The 10,759-nt window shown below is 42.5% G+C and overlaps 1 protein-coding gene across 1 annotated transcript in view; it reads right to left on the bottom strand.

The window, feature by feature from the left end:
• Positions 1-2,309, bottom strand: part of boc (BOC cell adhesion associated, oncogene regulated) — a 26,567-nt gene extending 24,258 nt beyond the window's left edge. Inside the window, exon 1 of the mRNA XM_008307980.3 lies at positions 2,035-2,309. The gene's annotated coding sequence lies outside the window, so the exon portion shown is untranslated. The remainder of the gene's footprint in view (positions 1-2,034) is intronic.
• Between the last annotated feature and the right edge of the window lie 8,450 nt (positions 2,310-10,759).

The raw sequence follows: 10,759 nt of genomic DNA, 5'->3' as shown, positions 1-10,759 counted from the left end.
GAATCGCAGAGGCTAAATGTAATCCAAATAACAAAACGACACCTGGGGTTGGAAACTCGAGCCCTAGCGGCTGTTTCTGCAGGCCTCTGCCTCCCCCCCCCCCCCCTTCCACCCTTCTTTCATCGCCCCCCCGGCGGGGGCCCAATATCAGGAAAGCGAGAAAGACTCCTGACGGACAGACTGGACGCTGTTGTTGCTGCAGCATTCCTGTACCGAGCAGCTGTCACTTCACTTGAGGCTTTAATTGGGTTATTCTGACACAAAGACTCTTGTTCAAGGATGAAGGGGAACTACAGATATGGACACAGGTACAACTATTATGGTCAGGACAAGTATGTCACAGGTTGAAATGCCAAAGGATAACTGTAATTTGCACAGTTACAATAAAATCATAATTGTCAGAAACTTGTTCTATGCAAACATGATATTTCTATTGCACTGTGGACAAAGTTTTCTTGAACTGCGTGAGTACTGTATTCTAGACTTACTCAAAATTTGTGGACAAAGTTTTCTTGAACTGCAGTACTGTATTCTAGACTTACTCAAAATGGTTACATAGGAACGCACTCTTCGTGCATTTGACCAAAGTAACTGAAAAAACAGAACTGGAATAACAATTATTTTCACAGCAAATGATTCAGAGGGACTTTTTTTCCTAAACAAACTTGTAATTTGATACATAAATCAATAATAATCTCCCAAACAAATTACAGAAGCATACAACATACATGCATAACCATATTTACGAAGCCATAACATAATATGAGAATTTTACAGTCTTGGTTTGGAAACTGGGATTGAATTTCTTATGGTTTGTGAATTACACATAATAAGTCAAGAACATATTTTGAAATAAAATCATCGTGGACTGTTCTATGACTCTATTGGTTGTTGTTAGTGCTAAAATAACAGTAATAACTGTTTTTGTTACCTGTGTGAACATATAATATGTCATTTATTAAAAATAAACTAGTTAAAACCACAAAATATTCCGTCATTCTAAAACATTAACTCACTCTCTAATTACTTTGGGAAAAAAAGTGATGGAATAACTCTGTAGTAAGAAGTTGTTACAGTCCTGTAATGCTATAGTGGTAACAGCAAAATGTGCTTCAACGCATCAGAGACGAAAGTACTTAATGTACGTATATTTAGTGATTAAACACCAGCTTCACAAAATATGGATGGCTTTGCTTTAGTATTTTCTATCATTAGAAAACTGTACCATGACATGGAGCATCAGCTCTATGTTGTGCATCAATCATTATAAAATCACATGTTAAAAACTATCCTGTGGCCCTCAATGATATTCTTCACGAGTCACGTGGGGGTCCCGACCCAGTCTTTAGGAAACCCGGGGTATATACAGGATGATGATAACGGGGTAAATCTGTCAGAGCTCACCAGGTCTGTTACCCCTCTATATGGCATCAACTATAGGCTGCGGCCTGCAAAGACTCAGATACCAAACAACCAAAAACTACGCTCGGACTAACGTCAACCAACGTATACGATTTAAAATAAGCAAAAATAAAAGTACCACAAAAGATGGTTTCCTAAGTTTGAATACGTCTTCCGTCGTAACATAAATTCAGGCAAAGGTAGAAAAAGTTAAAGAAAATGTCCGGAAAGTACGGGACGCGGAGCTCGTCCAATCAACAACACGCTAGGTTCGGGATGAAAAGTGAACTTTTCGGACATAAAGTAGCGGAGAACCCGGGTCGGTCGGACACGTTTATGCACAACAAAGCTGTCTGTGGTGTATAAATGTTGTTGAAAAGTTTATTCACGTGAACACACTGTGAAAAACAAAAGCAAATGTGGCTTCCCAAGTTGTCACCAGCATGGAGCGTAGCGGTCCGAGAGTAAAATGAGTGAAATCGCAGCGGGGTTAAAGCTACACAGACGAGGGTTTGAAATTTAAACCGGTACGTTCAAAGAATTCCATGACAAACGCAGATACTCGGTAAAAACACGGGGCGCGTGAAGGCAAAAAAGAATAAGAAGAAGAAGAAAAAGATGAAGAAAACTCACCGAATCTGCTTTACTTGGTGCTGGAAGCAGCCGAGTTCTCCTCTTCGCCTCTGCTTTGCTCCTCTGCTCAGTTTTAAAGTCTCCAAAACCCCGTTGAAACACCTTTTTTTAAAAGTTCTCTGTTGAAGGCTCGCTGCTTTTTCGTTAATTTACTGCGATGCCACCGACATTTTCTTCGGCTCCCCAACTTCTCACATTGAAAGGCCGTTTTTGGATGACTGAGCTCTCAAACAATTCTCCCTTTTGCGACGCCTTTTTGGGTCCTCCCACTTCCCAAGCAGGAGGAGGGATCCGAACAATAGGGACTGGCTCCCAAAATCCCAGCGCTGCTCCTGCTTCTCCCGCTGCTGTGTCCTCTTCTCTCCTCTACTCCTGCACCACAGCTTCTTCACCACTACGCACAGTTGTGATGCACTAACTCCCAATGGTTGATTATTATTATTAGTATTTAACTGTAACAGGTACACAGGCAATGAAAACGTCCTCCAAAACTTTGAACTACGGTGTCCCGGAGGAGAAAAGAGCGCCCCCTCCCCCTCGTCCCGCTCTGTCCCCCTTGAGTTTGTATGCCTCAGTCCCCACAGGGTCTGTTTTGACCCCCATCCATTGAGGCCTGAAGGCCTTTTTGCTGCAGCTGTGCAGTGGTGTGTTGTCATGTTGTGGGTTGGTTAGGTCCACTCAGGACACACTAACTAACTAACTAACTAACTAACTAACTAATATATTACACCTAACTATAACCTGGACATCCTCCTTAATACAACCACAGTTCACTCTTCTTCCAAACACAGAGTCGTAGAAATGAGGTTCTGGCCACAACAGGACCAGGTTTTGAGACCTTACGAGGTCTCAGAATGAGGTTTGGTTTATGCAACATCTGTGCAATATACTTCACAATATATTACAACATATACTTTAGTATAGGCCTATGGTCAAACTGTAAAATGCTATGGGTTATACTATGTAATACAGTTTGTAATACAACATGCTTTATTTAATTTTATAACTGACCAAACATACTTAGGTTTTTATAATTACTAAACAAAATATACATTAGTCTATATATATATATATATATTTATCTTATCATCAATCATGTCTTTCAACAAGCTACTAATATAAGGTAATATAAAAATAAGCCGAGTGGTCCTCACAGCTGTTTGAAGCATGTAATTATAAATAATGCATAGTTTTTTCAAGTAGTAGTCATATGTTTTAGCTGATTATTTGAAATAGAGCCCAAGGAATTGTGATTGAAATACGAAAAAGATTTGCAAAAACTCAGTACTAGAACATATGCAAGCTTGAGAGCGAGCAAATATCTTGCCAAGAACATATTTCGTTGGATACATAAATGTCAGACAGACAGTCAGACAGCACATTGGAAAGAATGCAGAATCTGAAAGAAAAAAAAAATCAGATTTCTTTTCCAAACACCTCCATAAGTCAATGTCAAACTGAACATCAGTGTAAAGTATAAACAAAAATCAGAACTCCCCCTACTTAGAAGGATACATGTCAGGTATTGTAGTGACTGTCTGGTCTGTTTAATTAGCCAACGGGGCTCTGGATAAACTAAACACACACACACACTCATTGACACACTTCCACAGCAGAGTGATCACAGCACAAACACCCCCCGTGTTCAGCTCAGGAATTCTCTTTACCACTTCAATCAGCACTCTTGGAAATGAGGGGAGCCTCTCCTGTCCACTTCATTAATACCTGACTATTCCAAGATCACAGGCGCTGATTTGGGAAGGGGTGGGAAGGGAGGGAGGGTGAGGGGGGGGGTCGCCTCTGTTTGTGGGAGGCCATTTGCATCCTGCCCCTGTAAAAGCAGGAACTCCCACCATGATGCACCTGAGGCGTTCCTCCATGCGGACCAGCGGGCCGTCATTCTCTGACAAGCGAGTCCCACGGCACCTGTGGCTCTTTTTCAGGTGAGACTGTCGGTGCGTTTGTGTGCAGACAACTAGTTAGGTGGATTTTGGAAGGTTTTGTTTTTCCAGCTTGTTTTAAATGACTCACAATTATCCACATCCCAGACTGAGAACATCATGCCCAGCAGGATATTCCAGCTTCAAGATGTTTCCAAGGAGCCATTAATCGTGAGCGCTGTTCTGCACTCTGCCAGCACTCTGCGATCTCTGCCAATGTTTTGGTGTTGTTGCTACCAAGCAGGGCTGTTTGTATGTGCCTGCCTCACACTAGCGCCACCCTGCACCATGCTGCAAGTGAAAAAGAAAAAAAAAGTTAGGGGACTCAGGGGTTGGTGGAGTGGGAGGGGGGTACACTCTGAGACCCAGAAAAACCTTCCACGCCACCCCTCCCCCCTCCATCTCTCCACGCTGGGCTGGATGAATTAGCCCGGGACAAAAGGCTTTGTGGGCCGGCCATGAAAGAACCATTAACCATGCAGCATCCCCTAGAGGCTCTGCCCGCAGGACACCGCCTCCCAGAATGCCACTCTCTCAGCAGGCCGCAATCCCAGCATGCATTGCGTCCCTTCAGTGCTCACCCCTGTCACCCCTTAGCCTCACTATGGAGCTCCACACAGATTGTCATGTAGATGATAATAAATGTTGTTATGGAAGTAATGGTTGATGAGAAGTAGAGAGGACGGTGTCAGCCGTGTGTGAGCGCGTGATTTGTGTGTTTTACCAACAAAGATTCAGAGTGAGATGAAGTGAGAGGGCGCAGGCCGAGGTTTGGTTGTCAGCTGTCAGGTGTGAATTCTTCCACTGTGTGTGTGTCTCATTATTCAGAGGTGCATTGTACACTGTGTGTGGGGTAGAGTATGAGGTGATCTCTCCTCCCGGGTTTGAAATGTGCGATGCCGTCTCCTCTCCTCCTCCACTCATTGTTTGGCCGGGAGCCATGACGACGACCTGCTCTCTCCCGCTTTCAGTATCCTGCTGACCTTAACAGCTGTGTCACTTCCTCATTGAGACACAACTTGAATGAAACACACATTTGTATGTTGCGGTGTACGTACAGTAGGTGTACTAAATCAGTCGACGTTCATTCTCCTATTAATGAGACCAAAGACAGAAGATAAATTCTGTCCTGTCCCTTTAGTTACAGATCACTTTCTGTTGTAAAATGGAATCGCATCAATGCTATAGAATACAAGAGACACAAATATAATAGTTTTTTTTCCAACCATGCCCTTCTTTAATAATGTAACGAAGTGTGAGAAAGTTCTACTTTTAAAAAGGGAAGCCTGTGGGGGCGACATTTTGCATCACTGAAACTATTTCCTGAGGCTATTTTTCCGACATGCTGAATTTAGCAAAAAAAAAAAAAATCAAACTGGAAAATGATGCTTCAAAGTACGCACAGACAACAACAGTCTAAATCTCAGTGGGAGTTTTCAGGGCTCGTCTACACTGTCAGAATAAATGTGCCGCTGGTCGCTGCATAAACACCCTCAGTCATGGTTCAAGTCATTACAACAACCAAGACCGTCAAACAGCAGGTGTTTCTGCAGCAGACCACAGTCGTCCCTGCAACACCTTCTCCTTGACTGTGAACGACGCCGCTATCATTTCTGAATAAAGGATTCATTGATTTGATGGGTGTGGAGTCGACAGCAGAGGCTGCAGCCCTGCTGTCTGACCTTTTCTATTGCATATACATCTATAAATAAATGCTGGAGAGATGAGGAATTACAGAGCACATGTCAGAGCTGGCCGGGACAAAATCAGGACAGGGTCACGTCCTGGAGACATCTTTTTTTTTCTAGCTTTCATTCCTCTCTTAAATGACCAAAAATACAGAAGACACTCATGGGAAAATGTCTTCGTAGAGAAGTGAGTGATGGCGTTTCATGAACTTTGAACTGCAGCCTCATGAACATAGCCTGGGTAAAATCCAGTGAAGGAGAAAATACAAAAGTCCACTATGTGAGTAACACTAACCAGAGCTGCAGTGAAAGATGTACAGAATAATCACCTGACCTACAACGAAAAAGCACCGTGGTTAATTTTTACCACATGTAAAAACATTCACTATTAAATAGGAGTAGGATATAAAGTAAAATTAGCCTTGAACATGTTGGCATGGAATTTCTTTTGTGAAGTCAAACTGTATTTTTTTTTTGCAGCCTCATGTGCAAAGAACTGAAAATGTTACTGAAAAAGAGACATATTTTAATAATGTTGGTCATTAATACAAATGCTAGCATTAATGTGTAATCCACACATACTGTATGCAGCTTATGCAGTAATACAAAAAATACAACAAAAAAAAACCCTAAGCTCCTTTATCACTGACATGACTTTTATGAACTGTCGACTATTGAAGAGCAGCTCGTTCTTATCGCTCTCTCAGTTTTACAGACACATCCAGATACGTTGCTTCACTGCGCCCAGGGCTTTTTTTTTCCATGCAGACACACTATCAAAATTCTTCCTCCATCTCAGGGGGAAGAGATTTATGACATCTGCTTTTCTTTCAGATGTCTCCAAAGAACACACACTCAGAGGCAGGGAGCATCTTGTGCTGTGCATTGTTGCCTCGGGAGCTTTTCATATCCGGAGATTTTATTGTTCTTTCTCTGTTTTATTGATGTGAAGCCTACATTGTGTGTGTGTGTGTGTGTGTGTGTGCTGGAAGGATATAGAGGGTAATAGGCTGTTATTGGCTCTCATTCCATTCTGATTGTGCTGTTGAGACACAGATCCAGTCTCAGGTGGGGTCGGACCTCAGGCTGCGTTACAGTGTGTGTGTCACGATGAGGAATGTGCTGTGTGGATGCTTTGATTAGACGTTTGTTGTTCGCCTCAGAGATAACTTCATCTGTGAGATGTAATTTTCTGCAGCAAATTTGTTCTGCTGCGCAGGGTGTGTGGTCATGGTGACATTTGTTTCATTCGACTTATTAAGTCTGTGTGTGTAACCTGTCATTAACATATTTATCTCATCACTAATTGCTGGTTTTTCATTGTGTTTTTTTTGGAGGGAAGTATTTTTTTTTAATATTTAAGCTGTTGCTACAACACAGTGGTTCCCAAACTTTTCTGCAGCGCCCCCTTTTGTACATAGCACTACTGTCGAGTCACTCCACTTGGACACATTCAAACATTTTGCTTCAGTGAACTTAATTTTCTATTAATTATTCTAATATTTGTGGCAGAACCTGACATTTTTATTTTTGGGCAGTTTACTTTAGCTTTTGTAGCGCTAATGTCTTTGCTAACAACAATGCTATGTGCTTTAAATAATACATTTTCCTCGTTTCAAATAGAGATATATTAGAAGCAGATGGCAGCCAAAAAAAGAGTTTATATAATTAATGAAGTGTAATTTTTAGCTCTTTGTAAAATGAAGTCACTCAGTGTTTAAATGACAGCGTGCTGTTCTCCTGATCACTTTCTAAGTATTAAATCACTGCTTTAATTTTCTGTGGTGAATCAGAAACAACAGAGAAACAACAAGAAGAAAATGGCCGCTCTTACGAACTCTTAGCAAACCAAGGCAGCCAGAAAATAACATTTAATCACTATAACGTATTTCTGTGTACGTTTAGAGAAGGTTTTTGTGTTTCTTGGCTTCAATCTTTACACTTAATATAAACTCGTAGCGACCACTCAGAGCAATGTTAGCAGAGAGATTTCGATCTCGCAATTTTTCCAGTAATTATTGGCCCTCAGCAAACACAAGTAGTGTGTTGCAATCGTGAGGGTGAGGGGGGTCGTATTTACATAATTTGACAGCAGCACGCTAACCTCTCTGTGTGTCTCCTTCAGCCTTTTCTCTCTCAGTTTTTTATCGGAATGACCATGTAATCACTGTCTGTTATGACTGGTGCGGGGCAGTAAATATTCTCTCTGCTCTCTGTGGTATTAGAGCTTTATTGGCCTGCAGTCTAAAAGCTGTGACTCTATATCCCTGTTCTAGTGAAGTGTGAGTTCTGACTTTAAGAGCTAACTGTGTCCAGATGCAGCAGACAGTCTCTAATTGGACCTGGAGCCAGTAAAATCCCAGACTCACTCTGCTCAGCCTAGCTTAGCTTAGCGCAGAGGAGCTCAGCTCGTAGCGGTTTGGCCTGGTTAGCTTGAATTCTCCTCAAAGAACTTCACCTTTAATTGTACAGTATTTTGGTCATTTGTGCACAATAATAAACACTGTTTGAACGCCCAGGGCAATAAATGAATTCTGCGTGTGCAACATTATGCAAATTATTTACTAATCAGTGACCACAAACTCTTTATTCTTACTGACCTATATTTAGCTAGTCTTCTCTAAGGTTTTGTGTTGATCCTGCATCCAAACATCTTGGCCCTCTGAAAATAATTATATATTTGCCTGTTTATTTTATTTTTTTATTTTTTGGTTTATTTTCGGGGTAAGTAGGTGAAGAACAGCCCAGCAGAGAATCTGGATGGTAAAAACAAAAGTTGGATTGTAAATCTCAGTTACAGACACAAGCCCTGGTTGTGAAACAGGTCAAAAGGTTGAAGCAAAGCCAAAGTCAGGGAGTGTTAGTTGTATGTCAGCAGCCAGGGAGTGATCAGTCCAAGACAGAGTGGCGACGCAGGAGGAGAAAAGAGCCAAAGGCCTGACACGGCGAAAAGTTTGACATTCCACTTTTTATCAGGCACCTGGTTTTATCATCCACAGCCTCAGTGTGTACGGTTTTATTTGGATATGTCTCTCGATCACTCCCCCATCCTGTTCTGGACTCTCCCTTTTCCATAGTTCTCTCTCTTTCCTCCCATCATCCATCTTGACTTTTACTTCGACTCCCTTTTTTCTGCATGGCCTTCTCACCCCCTCCTCACTCCCTTCCCTTGCCCCTCTCCCTCCTATCATCTATCTACCATCCCTCCCTCTTTTCCATGTCTCTCTCTCTCTCTCTGACTTCCTGCTCTCCAGCCTGCCAGACGGTCATAATTAACGGGGAACACGATAGTCCCCTTGGCCCTCGGGAGCCCTCTACACTCACTGCCCTTAAGAGAGAATCAGTGTATGTGTGTGTGTGTGTCTGCATACGTGTATGTGTACTCATACAAATCCCATTTTCCCCCTAACTTCCAGACTTGGCCTACAGTCCACACTGCACTCAATGCGTCTTTATGTTCAGCGTCAGCGGCGAAGCATGATCTCACTCCCTCCAAAAAAAAAAGCCCAGCCAATGACTTATAAAGGCTCTCAAACAGAGGCCGCAAACACAGAACCTTTGACTGCACAAAAGAAACGACACACACTCATACACACATATACAGCTGTCCACTGGCAGTGACCGTCATTTGTAATAGTTTACACAGGAAAATCAGGGAAAAATCACAAACGTGTTAAAAAATAATTCAATCAAATAAATGTTCTGCACCTGATTGGAGTTTGTTTATTCATTTATCACAGTTTCTGTGTCTCAGGACAATATGTCAAAACAGGACATTTCTCTCACATGACCATACCTGTCCATATATGTTCATATCTGTGTGTGTTTATCCCTCGTGCCCCTTTGCCTTGGCACGACGCCCGACTCCCACCCGCCCACCCCTCCTTCTCCTCCTCACTTTAGAGCTGGGAGGCAGATCCCTGATCAGAAGGCAGAGGCATGGGAGCTGATAAGGAGGTTGAACTGATGCTATCTGTCAGTCAGAGCCGGAGGGCGGGGCTCAGAGCCAAAAGGTCAGGACTCTCACAGTCCCTCGGCTCTCCCCTCCTTCCTTATGTAAACATACAAATGTGCCTGTCGAGATGCTTCCACAAACAAGTCTAATCACAGTGGCTGCACATAATGACACAAACACCTTACAGTAAATAAGAGAAAAACAACAGTTGATTCAAAAGTTCTGACTAAACTTCACACAAAAGTCACACTGCAGGACAAAGGAGAGCGTGGAGTAAGCTCAGAAAGGTTGGACAACATTTGATATCTGGAAACATTAGACAGAAGTTAACTGAAAATCCCCCAGCCAAGAGTCTTTACAGTCTCACTCGCTTGCTTCAAATCCGTGCACAACAAGTCAAGGTCTTTGGATCTGTTTTCAACAGAGAAACAACAAGAAGAAAATGGCCGCTCTTACGAACTCTTAGCAAACCAAGGCAGCCAGAAAATAACATTTAATCACTATAACGTATTTCTGTGTACGTTTAGAGAAGGTTTTTGTGTTTCTTGGCTTCAATCTTTACACTTAATATAAACTCGTAGCGACCACTCAGAGCAATGTTAGCAGAGAGATTTCGATCTCGCAATTTTTCCAGTAATTATTGGCCCTCAGCAAACACAAGTAGTGTGTTGCAATCGTGAGGGTGAGGGGGGTCGTATTTACATAATTTGACAGCAGCACGCTAACCTCTCTGTGTGTCTCCTTCAGCCTTTTCTCTCTCAGTTTTTTATCGGAATGACCATGTAATCACTGTCTGTTATGACTGGTGCGGGGCAGTAAATATTCTCTCTGCTCTCTGTGGTATTAGAGCTTTATTGGCCTGCAGTCTAAAAGCTGTGACTCTATATCCCTGTTCTAGTGAAGTGTGAGTTCTGACTTTAAGAGCTAACTGTGTCCAGATGCAGCAGACAGTCTCTAATTGGACCTGGAGCCAGTAAAATCCCAGACTCACTCTGCTCAGCCTAGCTTAGCTTAGCGCAGAGGAGCTCAGCTCGTAGCGGTTTGGCCTGGTTAGCTTGAATTCTCCTCAAAGAACTTCACCTTTAATTGTACAGTATTTTGGTCATTTGTGCACAATAATAAACACAGTTTGAATGCCCAGG

This window comes from Cynoglossus semilaevis, chromosome 3 (genome assembly GCF_000523025.1).
Source record: "Cynoglossus semilaevis isolate Cse_v1.0 chromosome 3, Cse_v1.0, whole genome shotgun sequence".
NCBI classification, from domain to species: Eukaryota; Metazoa; Chordata; class Actinopteri; order Pleuronectiformes; family Cynoglossidae; genus Cynoglossus; species Cynoglossus semilaevis.
The sequence above is the reverse complement of the archived record's forward strand: the minus strand, read 5'-3'. Positions and strand labels throughout refer to the sequence as shown.